Source organism: Gouania willdenowi, chromosome 1, assembly GCF_900634775.1.
Source record: "Gouania willdenowi chromosome 1, fGouWil2.1, whole genome shotgun sequence".
Classification (NCBI taxonomy): Eukaryota; Metazoa; Chordata; class Actinopteri; order Blenniiformes; family Gobiesocidae; genus Gouania; species Gouania willdenowi.
The window spans coordinates 24,013,761-24,023,234 of record NC_041044.1 but is presented as its reverse complement, the minus strand read 5'-3'; positions in this window follow the sequence as shown (position 1 = coordinate 24,023,234).

Below are 9,474 nucleotides of genomic sequence, written 5' to 3'. Positions count from 1 at the left end.
CCAAAGAAGCGCTGACACAATAAAAATATTATATTAAATCTCTATGACCATATATCCCATCATGCATTTCAGTAGCTGCTGACGTCACTCAAACGTGACCAATGCCAACACTGTTACTTTCTTTACTTCCTTAACAAAGGGTAACAATCAAATATGTGCGTCAAATAGTACTATTTTAACCAAAAAAACATTTTATCGACCCAAACTTTTCTTTCAGTCAACAAAGAAAAGCCAAAACCTAATTTGTTTGTGCTTGAACTACAACCACTTCCGGTGTTTTGTTCTGACTCTTTCAGCGTCACATGGCGGCTACTGCTGCCCTCTGCTGGACAGGATGGTAACACACCTCTGGATAAACAATTACATCTCTCTAATAAATCAAAGAAATTCTGCGTGTGTGCGGTGTCTGTTCGACCTGAAACTTTGTTTGACTGTTTGTATATAGGTTGAAGGTGTGCAAGCATTATTTTGGACTTATTTGGTGTTGCAAAACGTTTATTTTAATCTTATTTAGCTGGACAGCACATTCATTAACCCAGAAATTAAACCTATTCAGCTTTTGACCCCAGAGTGAGGGGACGCTAGAGCAATATTTATACAAAAGTACACAAAAACGACAACAGAAATGCACAAAAATACTATGTTTCTTAACTGTTGTAGCCTATATTATTGTATTGCATTTTTTTTCTTGCAAGTTTATTTAACTTCTGTTATAATTATAATTTTTTTCTTTGAAATTATTTTTTTAGTTAATTGTGTTGTCACGTTTACCTATAATAATATATTCTAGTGCAGTGACGTCCTGATGTGCGTAAAGGTGTTCCTGGTAGTCAATGGTAAAGGTTTCTGTGGTGGAGCTATAGTCCATCCTGTGTGGATCCTCACCACCTCACACTGCTTCGAGGGCTTCACGGCTGAACATGTGAGCATTGTTGCAGGTAAATATTGGATCAAACACATGAAACACAACTTTTTCTGTCTTATGTTCACCTCATTATTATTACTAGTACAGTGCCCGTCTGGATTACGTATTCATATAGGGGGAGGCGCTTAAGTAGAGTTGATAATTATGGCCAAATGAGTATGTGTTTGAAGGTTGGATGTACAAAGAGGTGTACATACTCTGTACTCATGTTATAAAGGGGTCTATCTGCGGGTGCAAAGTAAAAAAAAAAGCGTGTGTGGTTTCCCTGGTTTAATTCTATTTGTATTTTTCTGTCATGTATCTTTATCTTATGTGTATTTTTGTATCTTTCTGTTTTGTTTTTTTTTTTGTGCATTTTTTGTATAATTATTGTTTTGTTGCCGTTGTAATGTGATTCTGGAGTATATTTGTGTATTTTTGTATCTTTTTTGTGTAGTTTTGTGTATTTCTGCGCGGTCAACCGTAACAGGTTGTTGAGAGAAAAAAACGGACCGAGAAGTACCACGAAAAATAAACGTATTGCAACACCAAATAAGTTGCGACTCTCTCTAAAGGCTCTGTGTGCATTCAGCATGTACATCCGGGCACTCTCAAACGGGCGCACGCAGCCGTGTGTGTGTTTGCATTATGGCTGTTAGCATCTTAACACAGAATAATGTAAGAAGAAACACTCACCCTTACGTAGAACAATAATCATCGTGGAGTCGTGTTGTGGAACCATCCGCTCTCAAAAAAAGTTACATTCCTCTGTCTGAAGAACCAGATAGTTTGTGATATAGTCGGCTATTGGCCGTCAGCATAGCCACCTGCACAGTCATGGAGACGAAGGAGGAAGTGAAGTCCGTGGCCGGTGACTTAAAGGAAGTTTGAGATCACGGGAATACTTTTAAATAACCATGAAATATTAACTTAAATAACTTTTAGCAGTACAGAAACGTTTTTAATATTCATTTTAATACTGACCTCCTTTTTTAAACCCAAAGTGCGACACAGTGACGTCATGAACCCGGAACCGAAAGTAGTGCGCTCCTTACCGCTGTCATTACCGAGAGTGCCGTATTCTTAAAATGAACGTTTTGCAAAACCAAATTACTCCAAAATAACGGATGCACACACTCGCGGTATTTGGAAGCCGTTGACTAAGTTTCAGGTCGAACTCATACCGCATATGGGAGATATTCGCTCCACAAACACACATAGACCTTTGTTGCTTTATAGATAGACTAGTACAGTGCCCGTTGGAAGTATGTATTAATATAGTGGGAGCTTAAGTAGAGTTGTCAATTATGGCCAAATGAGCATGTGTTTGAAGTTTGGATGTACAAAGAGGTGTACATACTCTGTACTTTGTAGTGTTATAAAGGAGTATATTTGTGGGTGCAAAGTAAAATAGCGTGTGTGATTTCCCTAGTTTAATTCTATGGGGACATGTGCATAATAAATGTGTATTTGTGCATTTTTTTGTGTAATTATTGTTTTGTTGTCATTGTAGTGTGATTCTGGAGTCATTTTTGTATAAATATTTAGTTTTGTGTATTAAAAGTTATTTTCTATAAATTGGTTAATACTTATGTGACAGGTGTTAGGTAGGTGCACTAATTAAGAACACTACAAATCGTGACCTGCAGGAAGAACACAGGTTGTTCAGCTATTGGTATGAGGACAGTGGAATAGGGCAGGTGCACACCTTATTCCACATGAGCATGCAGAACGTGCAGGAAAAGCTGGTAGGAAGTTCTGTTTGGTGTGTATATGGTATGTTGTGTTAGTGTCTAGCACATGACATTTACTGTCTTTATTATTTCAGATGTGCTTCCCTGCTTGTTCCCTGCTAGAGTTGAATACAACTGGTTGTTGGTAGACTATCAACGGACCAGGTATTTTAAAAGTTTGTTTGTAGTTCATCTTTTATTTATGTTTTAATGTTTTTTGTATTAAAGTGTTTTTATGGTTATTAATGTTTTCTTTGCAGAGCATCGGGGTCCATACGCTGCTCTTGCTGAGAATAATTTGTTTTGTTTATTAGTTGGGTTTTGTTTCCTTTGTTCTAGTCCGCCCTGACACGTGAGCCAGTCAAGGGCAAATAGCTGGGTTTTGCCCGTGGGGCGGGCTAGTTCCTATTTTCTTCTTCTTTTTATTCATTTTTTTGTTTGCGTTTTATTTGAACTTGTGCTCCCCCCTTGTCACCAATACCCGGTAAGCTCTCAGTCGGCATTCAGGTCGGGCCTTAAGAGTGTACGTGTGCTGTGCATATTCACGTGTGTAAACTCTTTGAGAGGAATATTTGAATTGCAGTGTGTAATTGTTGTGAAACCATATCCCCCCCAATCCTGTTGTCATAATTGAGAGTTGAACTGGGAGTCTGGTATGGTGATGCTTATTGATCTTTATGAACTGGTTTTAATAATAAAGATTCTATTTCCCTTCCTATTTCACTCTTTTTTTTTTTTTTTTTTTGTTTTTTTTTGTATTGCTAATCCATAAACGGGTGTAACACATTGATTGAATAAACTGTTACCCGAAAGCACCTCTGGCTTCATACGCAGCTGTAGTGAGGAGATTGTTTGATTCAGCTTTTGATCATTTGAACGTGCTGATGGTCATTTGGTTTGGTAAAATATAAAATTTTTCAAAACTACTAACAGCAACAAGTAAAACTGCAACTGGTGTGCGGTCTCTGATCTGGGAGCTCTGCTGTGGGGGGTTGGCTGGCACTGGACATACTCTGCTTTTGACGGAGGATAGCAAAGCCTTGGTCTGTGACATTTGTGGCTGACAGAGCCTCCTGTCTCCTGATGAACGCAGCAACACACTTTGTGTTGATTTTCAGGAGGGGAATCCCAAGTTTGCTGAGTTCAGGGTCGTCCACTGTCACTCTCTGCTGCACCAGCGGAAGCCGTTTGGTGATCTCATGCTTGAGCGGGGACCCAAAAGAACAAACGGCTGCAAAAAAAGCAGTCTGCTGAGGGCACTCCACCCGCCACCACTCCGGGACTCTCAGGGGGATGAAACCACATCCTATAATACTTGAGGACCATCCTTTTCTTGACCTTTCCATGTGTGTCCTCGTAAGACATTATCCTCTGGAAAAGCCCTGAATCCTCTTTCAGCCACTTGATGTCTGCACTGGGAAGCCCATGGAGGTCAGACTCCCACATTTTATGCCAGCCCTCAAATGACACCTGGTGTTTTAACAAAGACAAATCCTTCATTAACCAAACAGAGCTGTGGGTACATTAAACTGTATTGTATTGTACTGTAATGTATTACTTCAGATTGAGCAACTTGTGTTGCAGGGGACACAGTGCCTTCACTTGGGTCTGAATCTGCAACTGTCACTTCACCACCAGGAGCTGAAAGAGGTGCCTTCAAAAGATTAGAGTATTAGTTTAAACATGTATGTTGATAGGCTTGGTGTGATTGAGCTATGAACTATGTCCTTACTGGTGATGGTGAAATGGGGTCTCTCTTTGAGGGGTCTGGTTGAGCGGTCTGTGGAAGGTCTGGCTGAGCCTCTTTCTCAACAGCAGCTGGAAGAAAATGAGGGACAAGGCAGTAATAAAACTATGACAATAACATGAGCGTTAACCATCTTCAAATGTTTTTTTAGGTTGTGTTTTTCCAAACAAATGTACAGTTTCATTTCTACACACATTTTGAATTACATTATTTTAAAACATCAATCAATAAAAAAAAAAAGATTTACTTTCATAAGTAGCGAGAGCTTCAACCAAAAGAGTCATCTGTCCAAGAGTTGTCAGCTTTGGAGACTGAGGAACTGGAGGAAGCTGTAACTGCAGGAGGTGTCACTTTCTGTGACGATGCTGTTGCTGCAGCCGGGGTCACTTTATGGAGAGATTTCTGTGAAGTACAGTTTGTTACGCTAAACAGTCATAGTGTCAGACCTGGCTCAGTGTGTGATTGTATGTATGTATGAATATAGACTATATATTATTTAATCAAAATGATCAATTTATGCATACGTTCAATGTAAATACTGTAAAACTGTACCTCGTGTAAATCATCCTATATGTCAAACATCTTTATCACCAAGTTACTTCAGCATCTTTTGCACTACTCACCAGTGCACTATTCTATTATTTAGTCTTGTACATTTTGGTCTCTGCTTGTTTTGTGTTTTTTGTTGATATTTAATGTCATACCTTTGTTCATAGAGAGCACGGTTTACTGAAGTAAATTGTGTGTGTGAGAGAGAGAGCACAATGGAGCTGATTTTGATTCTGATTAAGTATAGTCTTAAATCTTATCTTATGAAAAGCACTCTGCTTATTTGTTAAATGGTAAATGGTAAATGGACTTGATTTTATATAGCGCTTTATCCCCACACTGAAACGGTCTCAAAGCGCTTTACATATCAGCTCATTCACCCAATCACTCTCACATTCACACACCAGTGGGACAGGACTGCCATGCAAGGCGCTAGTCGACCACTGGGAGCAACTTAGGGTTCAGTGTCTTGCCCAAGGACACTTCGACACATAGTCAGGTACTGGGATCGAACCCCCAACCTCTTGATCAGAAGACGACCCACTACCACCTGAGACACGGTCGCCTTAAGTCACCTTAACCTACCTTTTTCTCTTTTTTCTCTTTGTTGAGGATGTACAACCTGAAGCGCTTCATGGTATTTGTGCTGATGTCATCTTCCTTCATCACCAGCCACTGACACAGAGCAGAAAGCCTCCTGGGCCATTTTCCTCTCATGGTCACTTCTAGCTTGAGGGTCAGCTAGAAGGCACTTGTGGAGGCTGTACCACTGCCACATTTCCTGAAAGGTGAAGGACTTGAAGTGACTCTGGCCATAAATGGCTCTGTCCACATTCACCTCCAGGTGACAGGAGACTTGGGGGATTAATTTAACAAATTGGAGCAGATAATCCTTCACCCAATTGTTTTTCACCCATTTGTTATTTTGTCCTCTCCTGCCTGGTTCCTGGCTCTCTTTTATGTGATGGTCTACTAGACTACAGCATACAAAACATGACAATTAATTCAAGAAAAACAAAGTATACAACTATTTGATTCTCATTAGTGAAAAATAATAACAATTTAATGTATCCCACGTTATTTTCTACCAGCCCCTTGAAAGTTTTGCCAGAACATTTCCCAAATGGGATTAGGTGCTGCCCCAGATACTGCTTCTCTGATGGTGTTGTGAAAATCTGGCATCTTTTTTTGGCTGAAGAGTTAGACATTAGATTGGTTAATACTGTACGTAGGCAGGAAGTTCTAGTGCACAACCCACAGGATGGATCAGGTGGAAACATATATTTATGGATATGTGTCAGGGCTTGTGTGATAGTAATGCAAAAATATTACCTCCCTCACAAGCTGTCTTGGGATCCCTCAGCCTCCTGTTCTCATTTGATTCGGATGGTCTCAATGACTGGCATGTCTTAGCCTCCTTTGTTGGTTTCAGTATACACTGCTGCCTGTCGTGTGGAACACTTGTGTCCAGAATGCACAGGATAGGCTACAGTGGATCCAACCCAGGTCTCTTAACGGAAGCTGAAAAACTTTAAACTTTCAAAGGATTTTCAGAATCAGAATCTGAAATAACTTTAATCATCCCAGTAGAGCAATTAGAAAGGCAAAGAGCAGCATATAAAGAAAATAAATTAAGAGAATAATAATAGTAAATTAAGACAACACTAGTAATAATAATAATATTAATACACACCCACGCAGAACAACACGGATGTGAGGAAAACTCAACCACAAGATGCAAATGAATGATAAAGTGAGAAACAAATGATAAACACCATTAATAAATAATAAACACTAGCAGCAATAATATTAATACACACCAAGACAGAGTGATTTTGAGATTCGTTACAGACTACATTTTTAACGTTTGCCAGGCATAGTTTTTCACATGTTCATACCATCATGTCTTTGTGCTGTACATATTGTAAATAAACCTGTACATGTTATAACCTTGCACACAATCCATGTGTATACATAAATGTTATAACTATACAATCCATTTGAATACAGAACATGCATGTTATTACCTCACAAACAAGCTATCTGTACATACATGTTATCACCACATACAAAACTCATCCATTCAATGTGCACCAAAAAGCTTATTGTGATACAGAAAAATAGACAGACTGTAGAAATAGCAAAAAAAAAAAAAAAAAAAAAAAAGAGTAGAAGAAGAAAATAAACTAAAATCTTTTCTCTATAGGCTTTTCTATAGGATACTTGCAATCACTTATTTAAACTCCATGATAGAAACATGAAGCTGGCTTAAATATGCATAGGCTACAACAGTTAAAAACACAGTAACACGGACATTTACTACAGTAGCCCACATGAAATAACACAACAGAACATCAAAACTGTTTTACTGTCAAACAACACAAAAAAACGACCATTTAATAGAATAAAATGACGGTGAAACAACACAGAAAAACGGACATTTAACAGAATAAAGTGACATAAACAACTTATCTTAAATGACCGCCTCAGGTAACCTATATTTCACCTTTGAAAAGTGGGATCCTAACCAATGAGCGACCAGGAACGTGACACAACTGTAGACTCTCGACCAATGAGCGACCAGGAACTGTAGAATCTCGACCAATGAGAGGCCGGAAACAGGACGAGACAACTGTAGACTCTGGACGGGTGATTACTAACTGTAGATGCTCCACCAATGAACGGTCGGAAGAGTCTACAGTCTACGGTGGTTTTGCACTGCATGGAATTGTCTGCAGCCCAACTTTGGAGACAAAAAAACATTTGTGTATGCACTGTATTTACACAAGTAACATGTAGACATACAAGAAATAAAAACTCAGTTATATTATATATATATTATTTAATTTACTATCATTATATATACACATATAATTTGTTTTGTGTGTTTTTGGAGTATTTTCTGTGTTTCTCTGGTCTTATACTGTATTTTTCTGTAATGTTGTAATTCTATTTTTTTTAATTCATTCTTGCTCATGTTTTGTGTATTTTTCTGTCATTTTGTACATTTACTTTGGGGGCTGCATAAAATTAGACCGAAGGCTGGAAGTGGCCTGACTTACATATTTGTATCACAACCCCCTCGTTTTCTGCATGTGTGTGTATTACTTGAATAACATTATGTTTATATATATATAGTGTGTATACTTATTATTATTAGTGTTGTTCCATTATTGTACTATTAGTGGTGTCGTTTCATTATGATTATTGTTTCTTTATATGCCGCTCAGTGCCTTCCTAATTACTCTTCTGGGATAAATAAAGATTTTTTCTGATTCTGATCACTTCTGCCGTACTGCTCAAGTAGAAGGAGTGTGTCGCCAGGACCAGAGTTGAAGCAGAGAGATGCTGACCTGCTTGAACATAGATGAGTAGATATTGAGAAAGTGAGAGCCAACGTTAAGAACACAGCACACACAAGGTTTGGCTGTGTTGTTGCTGACAGGCTGGAATTCATCCGAGCACACAAAGTTGAGGCAGCCAAACATACAATCTACCAAGTGCTGTATGAGAATATAGAATAGAGGTCACAAAGAAGTGCAATTCTTTTTTAGCATATTTTATTTCTTTTGTTACAGTGTGTTGCAATAAAAACAGTTTTGTACTTCTAATTCACTGCAGTCTTGTATTTTCTTCATTCCTGTTCAGCATACCTTTTCTGAGTACATTCTCCTGCCAGGGAACAAGTCCCTGTGGTGTCAGGAACAATGGCTTAAGATTAATTGAAGCTGAGTGTGCAGCCAGGCTAGCTCGTGCTTTGCTGAGATGGACCGATGTCCAACAAGTTGTTGTGGTCTGCTACCACTGCCCTGCACTCTCCAGTCACAGGATCACCCGTGTGTAGAGGAGTCTGTGAACCTGGGATGGATGGAACTGGTTGCTGGGGAGTTGGCAGCATCTGTGCTGCTTAAATAATTGTGCAGGCTAACAAAGGCCTTCACAACCTTCACAGTTTTCTGTGGGTGAAATTTCATCGGTCATCCCAGGATTCCCCATCCTCCAAGGCCATGGGAAACCACACCATCTTTTAACCGAATAAACTACATGTAGAACATAACTCAGTAACGGACCCAGTCCGTGACAGTATTGTCATTTGATGTCAGTTTTGATCCTGTTATTTAATGTTAATGAAGTCTACTGTCGTTTAACTGTTGTAGCCTGTACTGGCTGTGTTATAATTATAATTGTTTTCTTTGGAATTATTATTTTGGATAATTGTGTTGTCATGTTTATCTATAAATATATATATAGTAGTTAAATAAAATATAGTATATATAATAAAATAAATAATATATATCATATATGATAAAATAAATATATTTATAATAATAAAATAAATAATATACATAAAAAAACAAAATTAATAAAATATATAATATGATAATGAATTAAATAATATAACTGTGTATTTATTTGTTGTATGTCTACATGTTACTTGTGTAAATACAGTGCATACACAAATGGTTTTTTTGTCTCTAAAGATGGGCTGCAGACAATTCCATGCAGTGCAAAGCCACCGTAGACTCTTCCGACCGCTCATT